Here is a 21,135-nt window from a genome sequence, read left to right as displayed (position 1 = left end):
CAATCTTAAACCATCTTTGATTGAGAGGTTGAGAAAAGGAAAAAAAAGTGAAACAGGGAGCATGAGGAAAGTAAGTTACTTTCTTTAAGAACTTTAAAACAATATACTTCCATCGATTTGAACACAACTGGGCTCCAGGGCAAATGTTCATCTGTCTTGTTTGGCATAGATTAATTATATTACCAGTTGTTGGTGGCCGTTTTTAGTCCCTGGCCAGGTTTGTTGTGATTGTGCACAGATTTGGGGGTACTTGATGAACGTTCTCCACTCCTTTGTGTCCAGAGAGTAGAGAGGCTGTGAGACCGTTGGGAGAGCTAGTAAGAAGACACATGTGGCTCTGATGGAAACAAAAGTGGAGGGAGTAAACATTCTAAATGAGGAGAAAAGGATGAGAGTTGCATGTGTGTAAGGGATGAATTGTTTCACAGAGGGAACAGTTCTGAAGGACAAAGAGAATCAGGCAGCAATTGAAGAGCTGGGCTTTTACAATCAAGGGTAATCAGCAAGAGATGAGGCAACGTGATTAACAAAATGGAAAGCATGGCCCACGGGGTTAGAGGATCACAATCAACACAGATGTCCTTTAGCCCATGTTAATTCAGGAGAAGGCCAAGAGTTTGTTTGAGAACTTAAAGGCTCAAATATGTTTGTGGTAGACCAAGGCCAAGCCTGCCTGCAAACTAAGTGGAAAACTCCTACACCCTGCCGCCCAGGTGTAGATAAGAGGAGACTGCCCCAGGCTGGGCACCACAACCATTTCAAGGTCTGGTATCTGGACAGTAGCCTGAAGGAAGCAGCCTGCTGAAGAACTACATTTTGGCCTTATATGGTAGCATAAATTGTTTCTGGTTGCTGATGTGGCGGGAGGTATGAAAGATAGTGAGCCTGTGCTTCTGGGCTCCCCTGACCTCCCAGACATCTCCCTCTCCTCAGGCTGCCAAGACCACCAAATTTATGTGTCTCTGTGAAGAATCAAGGAGGCAAGGGGCAGCCTCTTCTGACTTACCTCATGTCTATCCTTTGCAATGCTTAGATGTTACTCTGGAAATAAATCAAAGTGCAGCATCTTTGAACTGAACTCAAAATGTCATTCTTGCCCATTCTCTCACCTAGACCAGACTCCATGTTCTGACTCTCATGGAGTAGAAGTGCATTCGGGGGGAGCTTTGGTTAAAAGCCACAAGTGGTCCATTAGTTCAAGGCCTAGCCCCATCTGCACTGTCAAAGGAGTGGTAAATTCAGATGCTTTATCTGCTGAGGTCAAGAGATTACTGCCTCAAGAGATTTTCAGTGATCTATTTTGGTGGAGAAAATGCCGGACAATACTTATGTGTCATTAGAGAGGGGACAAGTGCATCTGACTTAAAAGTTTTGAGAAACATCTAACTTCTAGTAGATAGAAATGTGTTCATTATTACAAGCTTAATATCCTCTTCGTCACATCAGACAGTGGCACTGGGGTGCAAATGTCACCTGCTTAGCCTCTCTCTCCCTTTCCCTCTGAAAGTCTTTACAAATCCAAGGACTCCTTACAACACGGTATGAACAGCACTTGCCCTACCTTAGGCAATCTTAGTAAGTTATAGGCCAAACTAGGACACTTTTGTGCATGAAACAGAGTACAATTGGTAATTATGCTAGACAACAGACATAACCTGGGGCCATCCTAGGAAAACTGAGAGTCTAGTCACCCTACAGACATGCTAATCCCAGTGTTTGCCTGCCAAGGCTCCTTCCAAAAGGGATCCTGTTCTGTCCCCAGCCCGGACTGGAGAGGCAGCCCCAGGCTCTCCAGGCTGATCCTGAACCACCAGCCTGTATTCTCATTGAGCATGTGACCCAAGGCTGGTAAATAACCCGAGGCTAGTGACTTCAGGAGGCCTCAAGGACGCTTGGCTAGACAGGACGAACCTGGTCAAGCGGATTCCATCATGAATTGGAAATCCTGACCAAAAGAAGCCAGGCTGTAATGATTCTATTGTTTCTGCCTCCACACTGTTCACATGTTGAATTCACACTGCCATTGTCAATAAGGAATACCTGTCATTGCACTACAATTCTCAACTGCTAGGGAGTGGGGAGGGGAGGCAGTAATATAGAAAATCTCCAGCAATGTCTGCTAAAACTGCAAATGTACACAACCTTGACCAAGTAATCCCAAGTCTAGAAATTTATCAGACAGATATGCTTGCACACTTGCAAAATGCTCTATTTAGAGGCTATTCATTGCAGTAATGTTTCACTAGCAAAAGACTGGCCCCCCAAAATCACTGTGTTGATCAATAGGGAACTCATTTGTAAGTCATATACATCCATAAAATGTAACATATGAATGTATTAAATGGAATGACCTTCAATATATAAGTGAAAAAAGCAAAGTACCAAAGAGTGTAAACAGTATGTCACTGTTTGTGTAAAAGGTGGGTGAAGGGAATGTCTGTATGAGTGTGTGTTTTTACTTGTGTATGCATAAAATAATAAAAATAATAAAGACTGCCTCCAGAGAGAGAAATTGGATGGTTGGGGAGTGAATTGGAGCATTTTCACTATACACTCTTTTATACTTGTTGAATTTTGAACCAAGCGAATTTATGACCTATATTGAAAATTAGTAAATCAAATTAAAGATCTAGGATATATGACAGCTCTTACGCAGGAGCTTAGAAATATTAACTCTATCTTTGCCCACAGGGTGCACTCAGGAGCATTGGGATTTGGGGACTGGCAGTTTTAGGGTTGGGTGGCAAAGTCCTGATTATTCAGCAAACATGTGGTAGGCACTATAGGAATTACAGACATTAATAAAATGATTTATAGTTGCATAAAATGTGAATATACTTAACATTACCGAACTGTGCACTTAAAAATGGTTAAGACGGTAAATTTTATGTTTTGTGTTTTTTTACCACAATTTAAAAAATAAGGAAATAATAAATAAGAACAAAACAAAATTTAAAAAAAATTATAGTCTACTTAGAGCCTGAATATAATCCAATATTTTACCCATAGCTGATGCTCAACAAATGTTTAATAAATAGAATTGGCAGAAGAGAGAATAAAAGCAACAAATTAAAACAAAATGGAGTGAGGGGTGCCTGGCTGGCTCAGTCGGTAAAGCATGAGACTCTTGATTTGAGGGCTGTAAATTCAAGCCCCACGTTGGGTGTACAGATTACTTAAAAAAATAAAACCTTTAAAAAAAAAACAACCCAAAACCAGGGGCACGTGGGTGGCTCAGTTGGTTAAGTAGTGGGTCATGAACTCAATGGAGCCCCTGTCAGCCTCCCGATGTAGCTGGGAGTCTGCTTGGGATTCTCTCTCTCTCCCTCTGCTCGCCCCCCGCCCCCCGCCACTTGTGCAGGTTGCAGGCGCACACACTCTCTCTCTCTCAAATAAATAAATATATCTTAAAAAAGAAAAAGATTCTCTCTCTCTCTCTCCGTCTCTCTCTCCCTCTGCCCCTCCACCCCCATTAATTCTGATGGAGAGGGTCAGGGTTATATGCATTGTGATGCAAAGGAACAAAATGAAGGCTTCTGGATCCTACAGTCCTGGGATCCATTCCAGGCTTGACTCTTTTTCTGGCTAATTGACTTGGTTCCTAGTTGCCTCCTTCTATAAAGGATTGATATCCCCCTTTCGGAACTACATTGTAAATGAGGCAGCTCAAATAAAGCACCTACCGAGATACAGGGAACATGGGATATGCTTTACACATGTTGGTCCTCCAGTGAGATTCCATGAGAGCCTTGAAGATGAGTAGAAATTTGGTGGTCTGGAAAAAGTCCAAGAAAAAGGTATTTTAGCTCAAAGGACTATTACAGTTGGGTGAGTCAAGCAAGAGAAGCCTTGGGATTTTCATGAAAACCATTCAGGGGACTTAAGTAACTTTTTTTTGGAAGATTTATTTATTTATTTGAGAGAGAGAGAGAGAGAGAGAGGTGGGGGGAAGGGGAGAGAGAGAATCTCAAGTAGACCCCCTTCTGGGCTCGGAACTGTTGTGGGACTTGATGCGGGGCTGGATCCCATGACCCTGAGATCATGACCTGAGCTGAAATCAAGAGTCAGATGCTTAACTGACTGCACCATCTCGGCGCCCCTTAAGAAACTCCTGAATGTGACTAAATGCCAGTACAAAGACCTAGGTCTCCTCTTTCCTTTCTTTTGTTTTCTGCTCATTTTCTTCTTTTGACTTCTTTTTGTTTTTCTTTAATCCCTCTCCTTTTCTTGCTCTTCCTTTCCCCCCTTCTTTTTCTTTTCTTCTTCTTTTTCTTAGGTCAGAAGATAGATTGTATTCTGAAAACCATCATTATTTTCCCAGGTAGTCTTAGGAATATTACATAACTTTTCTGAAACAGCAGAGTTTCATGGAGTGAAGACCTGGAAGGAGCATGATTTCAAATTTAAATCAGGAAGAACAGCTATTTGCCCCACTGAGACATTATTAACAAAGGAATAATGATAACGCCTACTGTGTATTGAGGGCCTATTAGGTACTTCACATGCAGTATCATGATTTTTCACAACTGTAAGGCAGATAGCAGCCCCATTTTACCGATGAGAAAAATCAAATAAATCCTAGATTTAGTGGAACTAGGATTTAAACCCACATCTCAGTTCAAAGACTGTGGTCTTTTCTGTATACTGTCCTCTCTCTCCAAACTTCTTGATCTTCTCTGGTCTCCCATCTCTAGCCTTGTGCTAATGCTTATAGTCTTCAGTTCTGGAAGCAGTAGTTATGTTTAATAGAGAAGAGTAATTAGATAGGTCATCTATATTAACAAGGAACATGACAATAGTATTCCTAGCTCTTTGTTGGTTCTGAGAGTGGAATTTTATTTAATAGATGCCAAAGTTATTAATAGCTTATTAAAGTACATGAAAGACTTGGGAATGCCTTTGATTCCAAACTAGATCCTCAGAATGATTAATACTGAATCAATGAATCCCTCCCCCTAAATTTTTCTGGTTTTAATGCTTGAGGTCATATAGTTGACCTCTTTCTGTTATTCCTTTTGCTTCAGCCTACTTATGCAGGGAACAGAATTATCACCATACAGAAAAACATGGAGAATCTGTTCTGCACACTCAGGAGACAAATGTATCATTTTGAGAATTTAACAACTATTATAGATATTTTATTCATTTATTCTTAGTTACTCATAGAGCAATTGTCAGGAAGCCTGTGTGCTTTTAGGCTGGTGCTTGCTCTAAATGCCAGTATGTATTCTTTCATCTTTCAAGTGTGATTTGTAAGGTTCAACAGTTTTTTTTTAACTGAACTGTGAATGTGTCTGAATACAACCAAAATTGGAACAACTTCTTGGAGACTTTCTTTGCGTATAAGAGAAATGGTTCAAGTAAGATAGTGTACAATTGCCTAATTTCTGTTCTAATTTTCATGAAATGCTTCTTTCTGGCCTGTGATGTTTTCACTTTACCATTGGTGTCCACACACACACATGCTAACACATGGTCATACAGACATAATACACACAGACACACACCTACTTCTTTAAACATTTTTTTTAAGGTTAGGTTTTTTATTTATTTATTTGACAGAGAGAGAGAGACACAACGAGAGAGGGAACACTAGCAGGAGGAGTGGGAGAGGGAGAAGCAGGTTTCCTGCTGAGCAGGAAGCCCGATTCAGGGCTTGATCCCAGGACCCTGGGATCATGTCCTGAGCCGAAGGCAGACGCTTAACGACTGAGCCACCCAGGCGCCCCCTTCTAAATTTTTCCCCTGGAGGAAGATAAGACTTAAATGTTGAAAGAGGAGGAAATTCAACAGGCTCTTTGCTAGAATGACAGAATATTTTTTTGTGGAAATGACTTTAGAGAATGTTTATCCAAAGTTTTCATTTACAGAAAAGGAAAATGAGACCCAGGGAGGCAAAGTTACATACCCAACGTCACACAGCTGGATGGTCAGAGAGACGGGGTTGGAATCCATTTTTTTCTGACTTTCAGGTTGAGATAGGGTAGACTGGTCAGAGGGGTAGCAAGCCTTAAAACAATTTATGGAAAAGGTGCCACTTTGAAACAATGTTCCCCTTGTTCCTGGCTACCTTCCCATCTCCCTCCTCAGCTTCTTTATCAGAACTTTTGGTTGAAACTGACAGCCCAGATGCTTCCATGCCTTTTACCCGCCTTCAGCCTCCCTATCATCCTCCCCAATTTGACCCCCACTTCTCACATGTGCTGTTGCTTCTTCCTAGTGGAAAAGTGTTTTATAAACCTGCTCAGAATTTATAGGAATGTCCCTGAGAGAGGGATTGCCTAATGCCAAAGATGAATGGCAACAATGTAGACAGCAATTTTTTAATTACACTAAGTAATGTTGGGTGGGAGAGGGAAGAGCTTAGTTGGTGGAGTGGTTCTTAGTCTTTAAATAATAACCAGCTAGACCACTATCAACCACCTGGCCATACAAACATCTTTGTATAAAGTCAAGCTTAGGGGCGCCTGGGTGGCTCACTCGGTTAGGCAGCTGCCTTTGACTCGGGACATGATCCCGGGGTCCTGGGATCAAGCCTCACATCGGGCTCCTTGCTCAGCTTGCTTGCTTCTCCCCGGCCTGCCGCTCCCCCTGCTTGTACTTGCTCCCTCTCTCTTTCTCTCTCTCTCTCTGTCAAATAAAATCTTAAAAAAATAAAAAATAAATAAGCTTAAAATGCACTGTTATCTGGAGCTTGTATCTTTTTTTTTAAGGGGAAAGTGAGTATTTTATTTATTTGTACTGAATTTGTACAAATTACCTATAAACAAAACCTATAAACCAATCAGCCAAACTAGTACTATTATCATGATACATTAAAATACAAAACGTCTTTCTATAAATTCTAGAATAATGAACAAATTAACAGTTGTAGTAAAACATCACAAGGGACAGAGGAAATCAATGAAGCACATTATAGCTTAGCCCTTCACCATTAACAACTGAGGTTATTAACATGAAAAGCCTCACAATCTCAGAAAATACAAACTATCCTTCATCACATGTCTTTGTATCTTCACTTCCTACTCTTGAGGTTAGATTCTAAAGATATCCACATTAGGATTGTATCTAGTTATCTATAGCCAGAAACACCTTTTATCATGTTGTCCATAGCAGCAAACGCTACTGAAACCTCTTTGACTCCAATCGTACCCCCTCAGTGGACACAATAAGAATAATGGGAAACAGAATATCGAGGCAGAGATCTATAGGACCCTAAAAGACAAAGCCTAGGAGAAGTAATACAGCCACCGCCCAAATTGAGATCAAATAATATACTCATCGTCACACATCTTCAGGCTGTATGTTCAGAGAGTAATTTGGGAACAAATCCGTTATTTGCTGGGTACTAAAATGCTTAGCAGATTGTTGTAGTACATTATGGCTTTCCCCAGAAGTTTCTAAGATGGACTCCAAAACACTGATGGAATTTTCCTGGAACTGGATCTGGGGCTGCAGGGATTCCTCTCCACAGTTCTGGAGCTGATTGTTCCAGGCTTGGGGGCACCAGGTCTGACTGGTCCAGGAATGGTTGCTCCAAGACTGGCTGTTCCAGGGCTGGTTGCCTCAGTTCAGGTTATTCCAGGTCTGGTTGCTCCATAGTGGAAGGTTTCCGGAAGTGTTCCTCCGGTAACCCTGGTGGTAGGAATAGAAGCCTGGGTGTTCTGCGGTCGCTGTGGTGTTCTGAGTCACACTCTCACTCTCCTTTGGCCAGCGGTTTTTCTGCCACCTCTTACATTTTGTTCTCTGGTTCTGGAACCAGGTCTTCACCTGCTTATAGCTAAGGTTCAGAATGTTGGAAAGTTCTGAGGTATTTCTGTCTCTGAAATCGATCATTTAGGACATAGAGTTGGGTCTGAGAGAACACGGTCCTGATCTTCTGTTTCTTGCCCTGGGCCGTATCTTCCTTCCTCACTATTCTCTCCTCTCCAGAAGTGGGTGGTAGTTTTACCCTGGGACGGGTGGAGGAGTCGGGGCTGTCCTGAACAAGCAGATCCATGGAGGAGGGAAGAGGAGAGACGGTCTCCGCGTGGGGTGTCTCAGCAGATGACATTTGCAGGGATGCATAATTTTCTTCAGGCCCATAAATCTCAGGCATTGGAGAAGAGTCCCTAGGACTGGCACCTTGGGGCCAGGCGGGCATGGGGGCAGAGTTGGATCTGCACTCATGTTGGTGAGTTGAGGGTAGACAGAAAAAAAAAGAAAGAGCGAGATTGTGAGAAAGGCCCAGCTTATGGATCTAGGTGGAAGAACTGAGAGGAGTAGGAAACCTCCAGATGTTAAGAGTCTGAGAAAGACACGATGAAGTGGGTCACCACTGCAATAGTAAGAGCCAACCAGCCCAATGGAGCCAAGGGTTAGAGCTTGTATCTTTAAGTCTGTAAAACAACTAACGTTTCTATAGCTCTTTACTGTTTACAAAGTGTTTACAAAGCACTTGCACATACATTTTCCTCTTTGAGTCTCAAACAACCATGTGAGCTCATTAAGGCAATCTATGTTGTTCTTTAGAGGAAAAACAGAGGTTCCAAGTCAGAGAGACTTACTTAGGGTGGACTCAAATCTGGGGCTTCTAGTTCTATAAATCCCAAGGTATTTTTATTTCACCACTTTGTCTCCTAAAGGGCCTAGCAGCAAACAGTTTTAGAAATTTGGAAAACTTAGGCCAAATCCGCTTAGAAGGTGTGTGATGGTTAATTTTCTGTGCCATCTGTGACAGGACCAGGCTGCTGTGCCAAGCTGCTCCGCTGCTTGGGCATATGATCCTAGAAGGGTATGTTGAGATTATTTTAAGATACTATTTCTTCAGTGCTGTGGCAGGTGGGGTCAGAATGTGGGGCATAGACATGCACACTGGATAGAACTTGGCTGGTTTTGGATGATTCGAATAAGAGAGCACACTTGCTTATTTGCTCTTTTATTTTTATGAAATGCTTCTCTCTTGCATACATGCACACAGAGATTTTATTGATGAGAAAGCTGGTATCTATGGGAAAGTGGGCTTCCTGATGTAAAACCCCACTATGAACATAGTTTCCCCACTCACAAGACCTGAAGAGGCTTCCTTCTGCCCTGTTCATCTTTGGGCCTAGAAGAGCAAAGAACAGACGTTCCTTTTAGGCACTGCTGTCCTAAGAAAAGAGAAGGGAAGGGACCGGGCTACTCAGGCACAGTTACTCTTTCTAAACTCAGATGTCACTTTATCTCCCCTTGAGCAGAGTAAATAAGGCAGGGAGAAAAGCCAGGATGGTTACGTTAAGGGAGCTCCCTTCACAGGGAAGGAGACGTCAGGAGTGGGAAGACATGCTCCATCCTACTGTAAATTAGTGACGATTACGTGACTTAATGTAGGTGAAACACTTAGGGTCTGGTCTAGAGTCAGTACTGGATTAATGGAAGCTCTTTTAACTAGAAATCCACAGACTCATTTCTGGTTCTAGCTCCTCCATTAACTGAGGGATTCAGGGCCAGAGACCACATCTCTCTTGCTCACTGCTGGATTCCCAGAACAGACATGGATGCCTTGCAAAGCACCTGTAGTGATGACGATGATAACAACAATAATACTGTTTTTAAATAAAATAATTTTTCTCTCTGAATTTGCTTCCTCATAAAATGAGGAATTTGATCTTGACATTTAAATCTCTTCCTTGCTCTAATGATCTGATTCTATAATAAAGAATCTCAGCAAATCTGATACACCTCTGTGTTTTTTTAGGTTTAATGACAACAACAACAACAACAAAAAGATTTGCTGCTAGCATTCTCATTTAGTCTTCGTATTTTGAATTCCAATATTCACAAAAAGCAATTCACTAAGTATAGTGAACGTATGTATAATTCTTTAATAATGTTAGGGTTAATTAATTTTTCTCTATCCTCCAAATATCCTGGTCAATTTTAGTAATAGTGCCAGCATTGTAATCCAATCCTTATAATTTTTTTTTAAAAACTTTCATTTTGGGTTGATGAACAGCTTCTCTCTATTAGTCAAGTGTCCACAGCTATGCTACTCTAAGTTTTTCTCGATTTAAAAGTTTAGGATTTTATGGAACAAATCCAGTGTTGCCAAGCGTTCAGATCATTGTTTTAGAAAATCTCTTCCTTGTCCACTGAGCCAAAAACAAAACCATTCTCCAGTTGTTACATATTAGAGATGAGAAAACAGGCTCACGTAGTAATATGACCAGGGCACAGAAACAGTAAATGGCTGAGCCTAGTTCTGAGCACTTTTTGTTTTTTTATATTTTAAAGATTTTATTTATTTGAGAGAGAGACAGACAGAGACAGGGATAACAAGAGAGCACAAGCTGGGAGAAGAGGGAGAAGCAGGGTCCCCAAGATCAGGACCAAGCCAGAGGCAGCTGCTTAACCAAGTGAGCCACCTAGGTGTCCCTCCAAGCACTTTTGAAAGTGCCTTTGTATTTTATTAGTATCTTCTTAAGCAATTGGTACTTATTTGTATTTTATTAGTATCTTCTTAAGCAATTGGTACTTATGATCATGTGCTCCATCATCCACTGTGCAGCTAGAAAGCTAATGTGCTCTGGAAGAGGGCATGCACAGAACATAATTGAATTTAGCACTTTCTCATTAAAAAGTCTAAAATTTCTTATTTACATTTGAAGGGATTAGCTAACAAAGGCAAATATCATAAATCTAGTGAACAGCCTCAAAAGGCACAATGGAAAATATCACACAGTAGGTGAGTGAATTCAGCAACTCTAAAAACAAAGTTTCTTCAAGACGACTCAGATCTTCTTTATGCACTGCTACTTCAGTTCAGAGTCTAAAAGACTATCTATCTACTTTGTGTCTGACTTATTTTCCTGTCAGGCAGGAACTGGAATTTGAACTTTGCTCTCCAAAAGCCAAAGGCCAACTAATTTAGAAGGAGACTCTCCAAAGTCAGTGATGGTTTCTCCTAGTTTCATTTGCTCTGTCTAAAGTGATGAAAGGATTTGATTCCCAGATAACTATGATCCTTATTGCTATTTTTACAAATCACATTAATTTCTATACTTAGTTCTGATCACTTGTGGCATTCCTGAGGCAAGTCTGGATTCATGCAACATTCCAATCCTGAGTGCCTTTTCAAGTTTCCAACAGAACCCTGTGCTGGTGAGTGATGATACCTTTATTGTAGTAGCCCCAAGGTGTAGAAGTTGTTTCCTGTGGCCTAGACTCAGCCCTACCCCTCCACTTGTTGAAACATCTGCAAATACTTTTTTCATTTCAGAGGCATCTGACCACAGCTAGTCTCCCATCTGGATTGCTTCCTTTTTCCTGATTGCTCATGTAAGGCATCAATAATCTGGGAAGCACTGAGCAAGAGAGAAACCGGGAGGGCCTAGGGATTAGAATGGAGTTCTTCGAGGTTAGTTCTTACGGGTTTTCTTTCATACTCATTCATTAATTGACTCATTCAATCATCATGATTGATTGCATGGTACTAGCAATGCAAATATCAACATGTAGCAGTATCTGTCCTCAAGCAGAAAACAATCTATTACATGCAACATTTATTATCTCAGATAAGGAATTAACATTAATCAGTTTATAGTAGTAGACTATTTTTACTAGGTGTGTTTTGTGTGTAAAGTTCCACAATTGCTTTAATTCTTATCTTTGGTAGGTATAGGACTCAGGGCATATTTTACTTAATCTCTTTGTTTCCCCACCTTGAAAACTGAAAAGCAATGCTCTCAATTTCAATAAAATTGAAAGCAATACTCTCTGAAGGCTTTTGTAACTAATAATCATTAATTAATTTAATAAATACCATAGGAATCTTTACTTGATAAGTAAAATGATAAATTGTGTAGTGCAAAGTAATCATATTTCTTCATGTTTCATTTGCTTTAGGCCTATATGTTAAGCCAAGCATCTAACTGCTTGACTACTATTAGAAAGAGACTATATTTTAGAAGGTGTTAATGCAGTTGGACCATTTCCATGCTCTTATACAATATTAATTCCAAGTTTTAAAAAATATATTTATATTATGCCCACATTTGCACATTTTAATGTTACATTCAAACTCTGATTTTATTATAATCAAATCATACAAAGAACTAATTAACTCCATCCTGGGAGTTATTGAGCAATGATTATACCTTTAAAGCAGCAAGAGATTTAAGGTGTATTCAGGGTGTGGCCCATCCACCCAGGATTTCAAAACGACATGGTTCTTCAGGTCCTGTTGGGGCTCATCTAATCTGCACGTCTCCCCTGCAGGAGTTTGGACTAATCAGGTCACTACATCCTGACACTGCAGTCTCTACCACTCATTGTTTGCAACATGATGTAATGTCAACAGACCACAGAGAAGTTAGCAACGGGAAAAGGAAAACACTTTAATACCCAAGGCCATCCCTAGGGTTCAGCAGGACATGGATCCTATATCAAATCACCTGATATCAAATCCTACAAATGAGCTCAGCCAAAAGGTTCAGCCATGTGGTCTGACTGTATCATGTTCTTCAGTTGCAATGCAATACTGAGGAAACCTGTTGTGAGCTGACAGTTCTTCCAGTTTGCTAAAACCGAAAAGGCAGTTTTGTTGCTCTATCACTGCTTCCTCTTTGCTGCAGAACATTTCACACGGCATCGTGCCTCAGCTAGTTTTTATTTATCTAGATATTATTTGAAATTGTGGAAGCAGATAGGGGTCACTGGTTCACTTCTTCAGCCTTGGCTTCTCCCCAACCCCAGTGTTCCCTGTCTTGCTACTCAGAGCAGTGCTATTCAATATAACATGAAAATACATGTCAAGGGCAGATGGCAGCTGGTTGCCCGAGAACTCTAAGAACAAAGAGAGCCATGGTGGCCCTACAGTGCTATGTTCAAATTAGAAAAAGACACCCCTTCCTCAGGTGGATGCAAAACACATGTCTTAGGGGGTGAAGGTAGATGTTGGAATTCAATGCCTACCCACCTCCTCAGCAAGGCACCATAGTAAACAGTCAACAAACTGCACACGTGTATGGTGTCCTGGCAAGAAGGGTATGTATAGCCTTAAAATGATGGCAGAGCGCAGTAAGAAAGATAAGGGCCACTTGGATATGGAGCATGATGGAAAACAGCAGTATTGTTTGGTTTTGACTTTTCCTTTCCCTCTCTAGAGATCTATTCTAAAAGCTGAGACCAGGAACAGGTTTTACATTTACACAAAAATATATGTAATGTATTACCATTTCTGAGGTGATATGCACTTAAAGAGACCAAAATTATTTAAATATTACATAATCCACCAGTTTTGTCCGTTTACTGCTGAACCTCTAATACCTAGAACAATGCCTGACACAGAGTAGGTCCCTTAATATGTTGAGTAAATCCAAGACTTTTGGTCATTGAGCAATAGGAAATTAAGCCAAGGGGCGCCTGGGTGGCTCAGTTGGTTAAGCATCTGTCTTCGGCTCAAGTCACGATCTCAGAGTCCTGGGATCAAACCCCACATCAGGCTCTCTGCTCAGCGGGGAGCCTGCTTCTCCCTCTGCCCCCTATACTCCGTTTATGCTCCCTCTCTCTCAAATAAATAAAATCTTTAAAAAAAGGAAATTAAGCCAAGAAGATCTCTCATTTTCAGTATTTCACAGATCAAATTAGGAAGGGTCATCAAAAATTAGTTTTCTCCTAGGCACTTCATAGGCCAGAGGTCTCAGCTTTCATATAAAAAACCGTCACAAGTGCTACTCAATACTGATTATTTAGACCTTCCAACGTGCACATCGTATTTGTCGACTGACAGTGAAACATGTATGTCAAATATTTTACATAAGGACGCAGCCTCCCACTGTATTCCAGTGGGATACTGGATATTTGATAGGCTAAATACCAAAAAAAAAAAAAAAATGGTGGCACAGTTGTATTTAAACATTATTTTATACTTTTGTAATTTTATATATGGGCTGCCATAACAGCAGTATATTATTTGTAATAATTGAATATATCACCTTCCTCCAAAGATCTCAAAGCACCTTTTGTGAGTAAGGAATATTCCTCCCCACACCTCTGGTGAGGTAGGTATGCTGTAGGCATTATTTCCATCATACCAGGATCACACATGAGTCATAAGGCAGTGGTAGGGCTGCCATTACTCACTCATGACACTTTAGTTCACAGCTCTATCAGAGAGTACTGCTCACACATTCATTCATTCACTCACTCATTCCTTCCTTCATTGAAAATACTTATTTGATGCAGCTTACTAAGTACTTACGGTCAAGTCCCTACTTCCTTACTGAACTCACACTGTATAAGCATTACAATCTTAAAAGAAAAATCTCATAACAAATATTTAAAATTCAGAGCAGAGATTTTTCAGCACATTGTGATTAATCCTAATTGTTTCACAGTGACATACGTACCACTGACTCACTAAGGAAATGACCGAAATACAAAAAAATTAAAGATATACTTCTCCATGTTATGGCTGTTTATCACGTGTCTATAACATAAGGCTTTTAAAAAGAAAACGTTTGCCTGGTACAGCTAAATACTTGCGTTTTCTGTGTCTAATTAGAAGTTTCCGCCGTGTATTATAGTTGAGTTGGTACAAGATGTTCAAGACCATGAAAAGATGAATGTAATGGCTTCCTTGTGTCATGGTCTGAATTTTTTTTCAGTTCATTTGTCCTTTTAAGTAATCTTACTGTTTGTATCCTAACTGAATTCGCAATCGTTCCTCTTGCCAAACCATGCCTCCAGACTTGACTGTATAAATTTCATGCATGCATGTGCAAGCCGTGCCCGTTAAACGAAGTAATATAAACAAATTAAAGGCACATTTTAATGACCCTTGAGTTCCGTGTTACAGTGGTTTTAGACAGTTACCTACTGGGCACAGACAGTGTAAGACACTGATTCACAGAAGTAATTTTTAGTGTGCCAACCGGGTTTGCTCATAGGATCCAGTCCCCGAACTGTGCAAGTTGCATTTTGCACGGTTTTCTTCTCGGGCTCCCCACCCCCTTGAGAGTTGTGACGCTCCCCCGGCGACCGCCGGGAAGGGGCTGATTCACCCCCAGCTCCCTCTGCCGGAGCCTGCGCGCGGGGCGGCCGCAGCCACGGCCACCAGGGCAGAGCCGGCGCCGGGGCCCGGCAGCGGCTGCGTGACAGGCTGCACTCCCCAGCCCCGACGCTGTGGTAATTCAGACTGATCTCATCGCCTGTCGTCACGACGCGCGCTTCCTTGCTTGCACGCGGCATAGCGTGAGAGGCGCCGGGACAGCCGGCGCGCTCACCCCTGAGCCTTCGGGCAGACGCGCTCTGCGGGCCCCTTCGAGACCCGCGAGGCAGCAAGTCCCTGCTACTGGTTAGAACGTCACCATCCTGCCTTCAAAAAAATGGTGTCCGTACGTCAACAGATAACCTAACCTCCCAAGCGTTGGCCCTCGCCCTCTTCGGCCTCAGCGGGTCCTGCCGCTCACCGCCCCCTTACGCACAGCCACCACCCGCTCCGAGTTCGGCAGTAGGCGCCAGGTCGCCGGGGTCAATCGCCCGGCAACGCAGCTCGCCTCCCGCGCGCCCCGGGCGTCAGAGCGCGCCGGGTTCCTGGCAGTCCGGGCGCCGTGGGGGCCCTTTCCCGGGTCTCCCTGCCGGAGGCCGGCCCTCCGCAGCCCTTCTGCGCACGACGGGCAGGGCCTGAGACCCCCACGACGGAGAGGCCCGGCTTGGAAAGCGCCGAGCAGGCGCCGCGCCTGCTAAGGAAACCGAGAGGGGTCCGCGGGGCGAGACCGATTCCTCGCCGGCGTTCCTCTTCTCTTTCCCTCCGCCACCCGTGGGGTTTGCTTTACAGCAGCGGAGATGGAAACTTTTTGACGTTAAGTTGAGGGCATCACCCTCTCGGCTAAAGTTGGCGGAGGGCGCGGTGTGTCAGGAGCTCGGCGGAATCCGAGATTCCTCGCCGAATTACTCGTTCGGGTCGGCACGCAAGGCGGGCTCCGTGCCCGCCAGGAAGCCCCAAGCGAGCACTGAAGCGCCGACAGCAGGCGGCGGGGGCGGGGCTGCCGCCGCCGCCGCCGGGATTGCGTGACGCGCCGGCCGGCGGCCGCACGCACTTCGTGCCGGTGGCGGCCCTCTCCAGCCTGGCCGGCCGCCGCCGCCGCGGGGCGGGAGGCGCAGGTGCTGCAGGGCGGCACCCGGTTTCCACTTTTACAACCCCAGCCGGGAGGGGAGTCACGCTATGTTTCTGGGAAAGGGAATGAGCTCACCAGGGAGGACACAGCATCTTCTTGTTATTAGAACGTGGGTAACATTCGGTAATAAAACCCGCTCACACAGGATGTATTAGACGAACTGGGAACCAGAGCTGCTTCATCTAAGCAATCATGCCGGGAAACTTTACAAAGAAAATTTTAAATTAAGAGGCAGGGCGCACAGGTGCGAATCGTGTGACGAGCTTACACGGAAAAGAACAGGGCAAGGACAGCGGCTTTGGAAGGCAGTTTTGTCCACTCTGCACAAAGATGAATAACAGAGTCTGAATTTTGTGCATGCTGTTACTCCTCCTCGAAGCGTTCTTTCCAGTGTTTTATTTCAAAATCAGAAGTACCTATCTCCCTGGCATACTGACTGGAGAGACTTCTTTTATGAGGCGACTCAAGAGTCCAAGCGCATTTAAAAAAGAAAAGGCTACAGATACTATAAGAAGCCAGAATCTAAGTTCTTTGTCAAGATCTTGAGAAACGGTGTTTTTCGCTCAGATATCTATTTATGTAACTCATATGTTTGTAGATATTTAGATAAATTAAGTTTGGAGGGCAGAACAAAAATATTAACACCAAAATAGTTCAACACAAAAGCAATCCAGCGGACTAAAAGCTTTCAGCTTATTTGCTAGTTATTTATAAACTGATATGGTGGATCTTATTTCCCTCTTACTGTTACCTTAGACCTATGGTGCCTAGTGACACACGCATTGATTTTTGTTATACAAGTCACATAATCATCGAAGAGGGGGATTCTCCTGGGTTAGGATACCTACTATAAACTCTTAGGAAACTTTTTCAAAATACACATATTTACCTCCCAACTTATCACATGTGTAAAGAGAGAGCAAGATTCACTGCTCAATTTTGAAATGTTTTCCCAGCTAACTGATCCTCACTTAAGTGTATTTGGGGATGTTTATATTTGTCTGCCCAGCACTCTGTTTCCTCTGTGACTGAACTGCCCCTTTACTCTTCTAGGGATATATTTAGAAAGGGAAGTTCATCATGTGTGGCCTTGCCTACCTGATCCTCACAATTGGTCAGGAGGCATGTACCTGTTACCTCCTAGCTTCAGCGATTTGGTCAAAGGATTGCTGTATAACTTAAGGTGTGCCAAACAGTCATTTCCTGGCATTTTTCTAACTGGAGGTTGGGAACAGAGGCCTCCTCTTTTCCTCTTGGTGACAAATCTGGACTGTCAGCCACTGCTGCCCTTCCATGTGCAGAGGCTGTGAAAGAATGGAACCAACCTTCATTAAATGGTAAACTCAAAGGGCCAAGATGCCCCACGATTTTTATAGTTCAAGAATCCGTATCTGAAGTTCTCAAAGCAGTCCTGTTTCCTGCTTTCTTGAAGCTTGGTTATTTAGCTCTTCTGTTGATTCTGTGAGGTGCTCTGTTATCCTAATGAAATATACATTTATAGAAATAAACAGAATGTATATTTAGAATGCTATTTGAAATAATTTTTTTGGATTTATAATATTATTTTTAACTTGCTTTTTTTCACAGAACAATCCATTGGGACATTAATTACCAAAGAACGATATCATCATTTCTAAAAGATGCACAACCTTGATATCTGATATATCAATTTGTTTCACATTTTCATATTTCCAACTTTTAAACATTAAACAAGACTGTGATGAACACTAAATGTATGTACTAATAAGAAAGAACTTTCCCAGAAGCTTCTGGCAGCCTTCTCTTGGAGACTGTTTGATCAGAATTGGGTCATAGGCCCATTTCTTTTTTTTTTTCTCTTTTAATATTTATTTATTTTAGCGAGCGAGAGAGAGCAAGACAGAAAGCACAAGCCAGGGGAGGGGCAGAGAGAAAGTCTCCAGCTGACTCTCCATGGAGCCAGGAGCCTGACCTGGGGCCCTATCCCAGGACCCCTGAAATCAAGACCTGAGCTGAAATGAAGAGTCTGACGCCCAACAGACTGAGCCACCTGGGTGACCCAATAGGCCCATTTCTGATTTAAATCACTGGTAAAGGGGAAGGGGCTAGCAGAATTGACCTAATCTGAGCTGATTCCTGGAGTTGGGCTGATTCGCTTGGGTTTGGGGTAAGCGGGGAGGGGAGGGTCAGGAGGTCTGGATTCCTGAACAAAAGGAAGAAGGGGGCTCAGATGTCCACTACAATAGTTGTTTTGAACATTTCAAGGTGTTCACAATATATGTATTAATTTTTGACCCTAAAAGCAATGTTTAAGAGTGCTATTGCTCTATACCCTTGCAAACCAGGGCTACTATAATTTTTTTATCTGTTTAATAGATCCAGTAACACTACTTGATATTTTTTTATCAATAATTCATAAGAAAATATCATTAAGATGATCCACAACTCCTTATTTAATGGAATTAAATCATTCTATTAATAGAAATATAACAAAATGACAGGAAAATTGCTATAATTTGATTCCTATAAATTCCATAGCTACCTAAAATTATAGGTACAGAAACATGAACTTCATATCTACAAAGGTAGAATGAAATCACTTCTGCCAATCACTTATCAAAACACATGTTAGACCCTTAGATGCTTCATTAGAATCCTATGGAAATCTCAGAAATAAGCTCTAATTTCATTAAACAAGCAAATTCTACAAAAGCTGTTTTTTAAATATATAAGACAGTTATCAATTTTCAGTCTTTGAATTCATTAACATTTATTATAGGCTATATATTGGATGCTAAGAGTTTAAAGAACTAGCAGGGGCATATATTTGAGCATCAAATTCATTACAAGAGTTTTAAGTCAGTGCCATGAAGTTTTATTCTTTTTGTTTTTAAATATGTTCATGGAAGTAAATGTATCCTGGGGATGTAATGTACAGCATATTGACTATAGTTAATAATACTGTATTGTATATTTGAAAAATTGCTAAGAAGGTCTTAAAAGCTCTCATCACAAGAAAAAAGTTTATAATTATGTGTGGTAATGGATGTTAACTAGACTTATTGTGATTATTTCAAGACATATACAAATATTGACTCATTATGTTGTGTACCTGGAACTAATATAATGTGATATGTCAATTATATCTCAATAAAAATAAATATACTCATGTAACAAATATTGAACTATATTTGGCACATAGTACATTTTGAGTAAAGCTCTTATCAGTAGTGAATGGCCACAAGACAATATACTTACAGTCACTAAAGTTTGCCTGACTTACTTTTAATATTTGTGAATAGACATTTATCACTTAAAGACTTGATGTCTCCTTGGAAATAATTATATTCTGAGGGCTAAAAAGAATTCAGTATAGAATTTATTATTGCACAGATCACAACACATTTGAACTCCTAGAGAGAAATGCTATTTAAACATTGTGACCTTCATTTTATTAGGTACTCAAATTTATACTGCACATAGGAAGGATTCAAAAATATGCAGAGCAAAAACCCACAAGTAGTATTTTGTGGCCAAAGCTACCTCTAGACCAGTTATTTGGAATTCAAACTATGCAAAGCAGCTTTACAAAGGAGTCTACAATTTTAAATGTTGATTAGCAGTTAAAAAAACAAAACAGTATTAGGAAAAAAATCTAATCTACATCTTGGTGAGAATAAAATGTGTTGGGGTAAGTGCAACAAAGCAAGTAGTCACTTGCAGCTGAACTCTCTTTTTTGAAAACTGGAAGCTGTATCAGAAAAGTTATGAAAAAAGTAAATCTAAGACAAAGTTAACTTTCCAGAATTCAAAACTTTTTGAGTATTTACATATGTTACTAATCCACAGTAGGCTGATGCCTCCTGGGTACTGACTGGCTGGCAGAGTCAACTAACACAATACATGAGGGCCAGGTGCTTCTGCTTATACTTTTCAGTCCAAGAACACTTCAGTGCTCACGTGTTGGGCCATGCCCTTGGCCACTTCCACCATTTGGGTAAAAGTAAACAATAAGTAGGATCTGACTGAGTTATGTTTGGAAGGGTTCTCAATAAATGAGAATTGTGTATGAAGTGCCTGGCAAACAGAAAGCGCCCAATAAATGTTAGATTTTAAAAAATTCTGCAATTGCATTGGATAAAACCCAGAAATAGCAGTGAGAGCCATGGTTGCTTCCAACCTGGGAGGCCTGTCTACAACCATTTTATTCAAACTTTTGCAGGAATATATGGTACTGTGTTCTGGTTCACAGGATAAAAATAAAATTAGGCTAACTATAATTTTGCCATGCTCCTTTGGTACAGTTCTGAACTCACTTTGAAATTAGCAATCTTGGGGAGACTTCCTGATATTTTTATCAGACTTGCCGACAAAGTACCTATTCTTCCACATGCTTTTCATGGGGGGGCGTGAAGAGGAGGAAATAATATTACTCACCGAAATGAATGGGATGAATGACAGTGCCCTTCTGGATCAGTATCTTAGGTAAATTCATAATAGAAACAAAAGCACAGACACTGTGTTCTCATAAATATTACTACTACAAGACAAAGGTCTGCAGACATTGTGGAAAGCCCTCATTTAGTCACTTTACAGAGACTCTTCTCCCAAAACTAGGGACTATATTTTTTTCTTCCAGGGGTCATTGACCTACAGGGGAAAACAAATAACAAAGGGTCTCACAGGAGGTGAAAAGGAACTTAATTATCACTGGATTACTTTATAAAGTCACAGTAAAAAGTGAAACTTAGCTGATTTAAAATTTAAGAACAGAATAACACAAAACCTTATTCAGTATGTCCAATGATAGGAACATTTTAAATTCTACTTCAGTTCTAGTATGGCCAATAATGGGGAAAAGAAAAGTAGTGGAAAAACAAAAAAGACAAAGAAAGAAACTCAGAGGGAGGGAGAGAGGAAGAGATTGAGATCAACAGAGAGACAAGAATAAACACACAAGACACTGGGGAGAGGCTTATTGGATTACTTTTTGAAAAAGTAACACCCTGGACGCCTG

The 21,135-nt window shown here is 41.5% G+C and overlaps 1 pseudogene; it reads right to left on the bottom strand.

The window, feature by feature from the left end:
• Positions 1-6,796: 6,796 nt before the first annotated feature.
• On the bottom strand, positions 6,797-8,169 carry LOC112822300 (homeobox protein NANOG pseudogene; annotated as a pseudogene).
• Between the last annotated feature and the right edge of the window lie 12,966 nt (positions 8,170-21,135).

Source organism: Callorhinus ursinus, unplaced genomic scaffold (genome assembly GCF_003265705.2).
Source record: "Callorhinus ursinus isolate GAN/ISIS: 27379988/994484 unplaced genomic scaffold, GSC_fseal_2.0 scaffold1, whole genome shotgun sequence".
Taxonomy (NCBI): Eukaryota; Metazoa; Chordata; class Mammalia; order Carnivora; family Otariidae; genus Callorhinus; species Callorhinus ursinus.
The sequence above is the reverse complement of the archived record's forward strand: the minus strand, read 5'-3'. Positions and strand labels throughout refer to the sequence as shown.